Here is a 7,209-nt window from a genome sequence, read left to right as displayed (position 1 = left end):
TTTTGTTGTACTTGTAAAATGCAAATAAAATATTTTCAGGCTTACTCAATCTTTGGTGTCGTGTGCGTTTATTCCAGTCGAGGCCATCGTGCCACCTGGAAACCGCATTCTGTCAGTAGCCCTACACGAAATACAACAGCTGGAGCGCGGCGGCACAACTCGCCGTAACGGCGGCGTAATAAACGAAAAACCGCTCGGAATGCCCTTAAAAGTCAGTTCAGAGTGTGCCTTAACTCGATATGACTCAGCGCTACATGTATTCTGCTGCGCCTCGATCGTGCTCCCGCCAGTTTGGTTGCTGTGTGGCAAGCGTAGCGCCTACATAAATATGTAGGCGCTACGTTTGTTACACAGCAACTAAACTGGCGGGAGCACGATCGAGGCGCAGCAGCCAGAAACCCAGTAAAGCCACAGAACACCTGGTAAAGCGTGTGCAAACCTGGTGAAGCGTGTGCAAAACCCCGTTTCCGTTTCCTGTTGTACAGCGCCACCCGTGGTCACATACTTTAGTTCACGACGCCACCGCTACGCTTATTTCCGTAGCACTGTGGAAGGTACAGTTTCCCTTCTCTAAGTTTGTATAGGTGTTCTGTGGTTGTAGGTCTCCACGCCGCCGCGCGCCGACACGCGAAACAGCCTCCGCGCCTGACGCCGTACGCGCCCAGGCGTGGTGCGGCGCGTGCGGGCGCATTGGAACGCGTACGTCTGGTTGAGCCTTAAAGTGTAAGTGGAATTCACTCTTCCAAGTTTAAATTTTGGCAAGTTTTTTTAAATTCAATGCTTGGCATTGCCGGGTGACATGGAACACGAGAGAAGGATATGGTGCATAATTGTACTCGTGCATTTCGTAATCCAAAGTCTGGCTGACGGTATACAGGTGAGCAGTAGTATTGACACAAAATTAGAAATCAATTGTATGACTGAAGCTTATGAAATGGACTTCTGCTGATTACAATTATAGATTATTTTCGATCAACACTTGAGTGAAATTGCTCGTTTTCTTCCGCTCTGTCTATACGAGAGAATGCAGACACCCACCATATTTTGATTGCTTTTACCGCACAAGCTGTTTATGCGTAAATATTCTACGTACTTTTGTTATCAAGGCAAAATGGAAACTCTTGCGTCTCTTGCTCGGTCCGTCATTGAGATTTTCTGTTAGCAAGCGGGCTTCACTGATCACAAGGAAGCGGGATTATAACTTCTACGCTCGGTTATGCTCGTAATAAGGCTTTAAAGCTGCTTTTCACCACATTTGTAGCACGGCCAGAACGCTCCCAAACAATGACCCTTTCATGAGTACGACACATACGATCTCACTTTTATGGCGTGATTATGGGATTAATGAAAGGTGTGTGGTAGAAACGTATGACAAACTCTACGGAAGCATTCACGCCGACAGCGGCAAATTTTCGAAAATACGTGTTCCAACATTCTGGCGTATAAGCTGAGGTCAGCGTTAGGTCACCGCCTACACCGGGTGTTTGAGCGAACACTCAAAATTTTTTAAAGGTTACCTGTAGCAGATAGCACAATTCTACTTGTTGAGCTGTCTACTCGAAGAGGCGGACATTACTTGCACAAAAAATTGAATTGCATAAGCGATTAATTAAAGATAATTCGTTGATTACCTCTTAACTCATTGCCTTATGGCCCATATTGCAATCTATAAATTCTAGCCGTGGAGTTCGCAAAGCAGATCCACTTGGAACGAATTCTCAGGATGGCACCAGTGGCGAGGTATTAATTCCCGGACTTTGCGGAGAAATTCATTCGCGTTCCAGTTACTTTCTTAACAAAATGTCGTCGTACGCATTCACCCAAGAAAGTAACTGGAAGGCCAATGCATTTCTTCGCAAATGTCGGGAATTAATATATCGAAACTGGTGTCATCCTGAGAATTCATTCCAAGTGGATCTGCCTTGCGAACTGCACGGCTAGAATTTGTAGATTGCGATATGAGCCATTACGGAATCACGGTGTAGACGAGCCGTATGTAAATATACTGAAAGATATCTATAGCGGCTCCACAGCCACCGTAGTCCTCCATAAAGAAAGCAACGAAATCCCATTAAAGAAAGGCGTCAGGCAGGGAGATACGATCTCTCCAATGCTATTCACAGCGTGTTTACAGGAGGTATTCAGAGACCTGGATTGGGAAGAATTGGGGATAAAAGTTAATGGAGAGTACCTTAGTAACTTGCGATTCGCTAATGATATTGCCTTGCTTAGTAACTCAGGCGACCAATTGCAATGCATGCTCACTGACCTGGAGAGGCAAAGCAGAAGAGTGGGTCTAAAAATTAATCTGCAGAAAACTAAAGTAATGTTTAACAGACTTGGAAGAGAGCAGCAATTTACAATAGGTAGCGAGGCACTGGAAGTGGTAAGGGAATACATCTACTTAGGGCAGGTAGTGACGGCGGATCCGGATCATGAGACGGAAATAATCAGCAAAATAAGAATGGGCTGGGGTGCGTTTGGCAGGCATTCTCAGATCATGAACAGCAGGTTGCCATTATCCCTCAAGTGGAAAGTGTATAATAGCTGTGTCTTACCAGTGCTCACCTACGGCGCAGAAACCTGGAGGCTTATGAAAAGGGTTCTGCTTAAATTGAGGACGACGCAACGAGCTATGGAAAGAAGAATGATGGGTGTAACGTTAAGGGATAAGAAAAGAGCAGATTGGGTGAGGGAACAAACGCGAGTTAATGACATCTTAGTTGAAATCAAGAAAAAGAAATGGGCATGGGCAGGACATGTAATGAGGAGGGAAGATAACCGATGGTCATTAAGGGTTACGGACTGGATTTCAAGGGAAGGGAAGCGTAGCAGGGGGCGGCAGAAAGCTAGGTTAGTACATGACAATTAGTACATGACCGGGGTAGTTGGAAAAGTATGGGAGAGGCCTTTGCCCTGCAGTGGGCGTAACCAGGCTGATCATGATGATGATGAATATGGACCATAAGGTAATTCGTTAAAAAGTTAATTAGTGAACTTTCCTTTATTAATCGACTATGCATTTCAATTTTTGTGCAATTAGTGTCCGCCGCTTCGAGTAGACCACCTCACGAACAAGAATTGTGCTTTCTGTTGGAGGTAACCTTCAAGAATTTTTGAAAGTGTTCACTGGGACACCCTGTACATTTAGTAGCTAAGAGAGCGGAAAGTCTACCCGCCGTGGTTGCTCAGTGGCTATGGTGTTAGGCTGCTGAGCACGAGGTCGCGGAATCGAATCCCGGCCACGGCGGCTGCATTTCGATGGAGGCGAAATGCGAAAACACCCGTGTACTTAGATTTAGGTGCGCGTTAAAGAACCCCAGGTGGTCGACGTTTCCGGAGTCCTCCACTACGGCGTGCCTCATAATCATAAAGTGGTTTTGGCACGTAAAACCCTATAATTTTTAAGATTGGAAAGTCTATCAACTGGTGTACACACTTCAATCAGTAGAGCACGCTACCTGATGTTCTGCAGTCTAATTTTCCCCCTCTTTTTTTTTTCAGATTTTACAGCGAGGCTGTATATGGCTAGGTTCTGGTGAAAAATGCTTCCGTGGACAAGAGCCGTGTAGATCGAGAATACTTCCCCACACGTGAGCTTATCCCGAAAGTAGCGCAATAACGGGCCGACCTGCGGCGGCTTGGAGTGCCGGCTTTTATATGGCCTAATACCAGAAGGCGACGAAGGCACTAATGAAGTTCCTCCGTTCAAGTGACCTGGCTGACAATCTTTGATAGTCCTTTTTTATGTAAGTGCCTCAGTATGTTATTTTTCCTATCTCTCTCTCTTTCTCTGCATGTGCTTTTCGTTTTTAGCTTTCTGCCTTTCTCTACGCCTTCCCCATAGCAGGATAGCAAACTGAATGTTTATCTTCCACCTAACCGCTCCGACTTTCCCATCTCATTTACCAAAAATTAAATTCTGGGGTTTGACGTGTCAAAACGGAGCTATGATTATGAGGCATGCCGTAGTGTATGACTCCGGATTAATTTAGTTCGCCTGGGGTTCTTTAACGCGCACCGAATGTACGATACACGGGAGTTTTTGCATTTCACCCTCATATAAATGCGGCTGCCACCCACGGGATTCTATCCTGCGTCCTCGGGATTAACAGCGCAACGCCAAAGCCACTACGCCACCACGGCGGGTATCCATCTCATTAGTTTCTTTACCTCGCGCTCTCTGCTGAGCTGTGTGTATGCCCTCGTCTGAGCGGAACGGACTGTAAACGTCAAGATAACGTCATCTAACACAGTGGGTGCTCATTAAAGTCGACAGTTTCCTGTCGGCCTTCTCTTGTGCGCCTCCGAGGTACGACGCCTTCCAACACGACTTGTGGCTCTCCTCATCACGCCAGAGATTACGTAGTGAGAAGCCTGGTAGCTGCCAGGGCGCTGTTCCTTCTGCGCAGCAACAGTTGTCTTGCGTACTGCATCGTGCTAACATGTCCCCTCCACTTATTGTTAAAGAGCAGTCGAAGGATGTCAAGCACAACGCTAAACCTTGCTATCGCAATCAACGCCGCGCACTTCAGGCGAAATTGCATAATTTGTATTGCCATAGCAATTATGGGGTCACTCGAGGGCCGTCGAAGTACACCATTATGGAACATGATGCATGTGTCTTATTGTGGCCCTGCAGTGGTCGAGCACTTGCTGAAATTGCCCATCGGTTTACGTTTCTGGCTCTCATACGTCGCTGAAAAGCCGTCGAGCGTTCGAGTGAGATGGTTCCCTTCCGTTTATGATCGAGAGCAGCGTAGGCCACTATCTTGCACGCGTTCGAAAAGCCGACGTTCGCTTTCGCCTCAAGTGAGTGCCCAGGCCACGCCGATATCGCAGCAGGTCAATCTGGGCCGATCGCGTGATGTGAAACCGAACGTCGCCGTTTCGAACGCGTACAAGATAGCGGTCCAGCTCCGAGTATGGCTGCTCTAAATCATAAGAACGTTAAGAACAGCCTAAGAGTAATAGCACTAAAAGTATCTGATGTGACGATTCTTTTCGCTCGATTCTACTCCTTTCTTATGATCCGCCATTCATGGCCCGCCGATCCGTATCATATCGTGGGCGGAGCGACGTTTCGGCCATTGACCAAGTGTGAAAAGAAGTCGCATTGAAATATAACCATTACGTGATCCCAGGTCAACTTCCCCCTTTCGTTTCTTTCAACACCTTACGACAGGTAAAGAAGACTCGCATCCATCTAGAGCATACCTGGAAATAATATGCCTGAAAACCAGTCTGGAGTAGTGCAGCTGACGGTGAGCGGGCGCGAGGAAGATGTCACGAGAGCGAAATAGGATTTCGCGTTCGGAGCTCTGGAGGCAAGTTCGTCACCTACAGTTGAGCCTGCGTGTTCTTGCTGCGACTTCGTCCGCGACACCGAAATGCTGCGATGCTTTCATTCGAACCTGGACCCGGAAAGTTTTGCGTATCACTGATTTCCTTTGGCATGCTTGTTTGCCGAAGCTGTGTGCCTGGAAGAGATCAGTTGAAGAGAGGAACACTGGACTCGGGGAAGTTAAGTGCCTTGGTGGGTGGGTTCTGCCCCAGAGTGTTGAGCATGTATTGAGTCAGGGATCTAAGTTCTGCACTGTGCCAAGAAAGACGGCACCTGGACTTGTTGCGGTGGTCAAAAAGATTGCCAGCTCTGCAGATGAAGAGGAGAAAAGTCGGTGTACGTCGGAGGAAGGTGTGGATTGTCTGCTAAAGGGTAATTTCTGTTCTGGCAAGACCAAGCTCAATGTTAAAGCCAGTGTTGACTATTTAATTTACAATGATCTTACTTTACTTGTGTCCGACAAAGAGGGCGGGTTTGTAGTGATGCCGAAACAGCTGTTCCAAGAGAAGGCACGTGAGGCTATATCGAGGAATTTTGTGCAAACGTATTCAACCGCGGCAAAGTTCAAGACGCATGCAATTTCCCTTAGCAAAAAGCTAAATCTGGCTAATCTTCAGAAAAAGATAGAAGGGGTTGATAGAAACGGCTTGACTGTGTTCTTCTCGGCCAAAACCCACAAACCGGAAGTTCCCCTACGTTCGATAGCCACAAAGGCAGGTTCTTCGCAGGGTATTCTTTCCAAATCGCTCCAAAAAAGTTTTAACCGCCTTCCAATTGATGACCCGTTCAGAGTGTGTAATTCAAAGGTTATAATTGATTGTTTCTCTCACGAAGGGAGGTCCACTGGAAGCTAACTTTGCTCTTTCCGTTGACCTTGCAGACCTGTTTTATTCCATTCCTCAAAGTAATATTTTAGCAACAGTGAAGCACAGTATTAAATTGTCGGGAACTGTGGCCTTCCAACACGATGCGGGTATTGCTATGAAATTTTTTTAACGCTTTTAAGCTTTTCTCTTTCTGCTACTTTTGTAATTTTTGAGGGTGGTAGATTCATCAGGTTCGAGGGAGTGTGCATAGGCTCATGCATCGCCCCCATGCTGAGTGCATTGTTTTTAGCTAGTTTGGACAGACTCATTCAAGCGTGCCTTGAAGACAACCAAATTTGAAAAATTCTTAGGTACTTCGATGACTTTCTGGTTGTCGCGCACATTGGTCAAGGTGTTGGAAACGAGGCGGTCGTCCAAAGGACGTTAGCTATATTTAAGTCATGTGCTCGACGTCTGACCTTCACCCATGGGCTTAGCAACAAGGGTAGCCTACAGTTCTTGGATGTTCGGTGCTTCTTCAGCGACTCACGCGTTTGTTATATGTACCAGCCAAGGTCGAAAAAAAGTATACTGAATTTTGATTCGGCCCACTCCAAATTAGTAAAGAGAGGGATCGTCAGGACATGCTTACGCGCTGCCCTGGTCAAGTCCTGCTCACACAAGGTTCATGAAAGTGTACATTTACAGGCATTTCGCCTGTCAAAGGCAGGGTTCCCTAGGGAACTTGTGGCGTCCGTGGCTGAAGGCCCGACAAAAGTGGTTAAAGCTGGTGATCAGGCGTTGACGATTGAGCGACAAGCTCATGGGCGGGCTAGATGCGTGGAACTGCCCTATATTCACCAGCTGACACACTACCTCAAAAAGGTGGCGGAGAAAGGCAATGTCCGAGTTGTGCTCACGGCACTGGATAAACTCGGGAAACTTTGCAAAGTTGTCAGTGGCGCCACTTGTAGAAAACCACCCTGCCCAATTAAACATGAACTGCCTCATGTGGTCGAGTGCAGGTCAAATGCGGTGTACAGAATTCCGCTGTCATGC

This window comes from Dermacentor andersoni, chromosome 1, assembly GCF_023375885.2.
Source record: "Dermacentor andersoni chromosome 1, qqDerAnde1_hic_scaffold, whole genome shotgun sequence".
Taxonomy (NCBI): Eukaryota; Metazoa; Arthropoda; class Arachnida; order Ixodida; family Ixodidae; genus Dermacentor; species Dermacentor andersoni.
The sequence above is the reverse complement of the archived record's forward strand: the minus strand, read 5'-3'. Positions refer to the sequence as shown.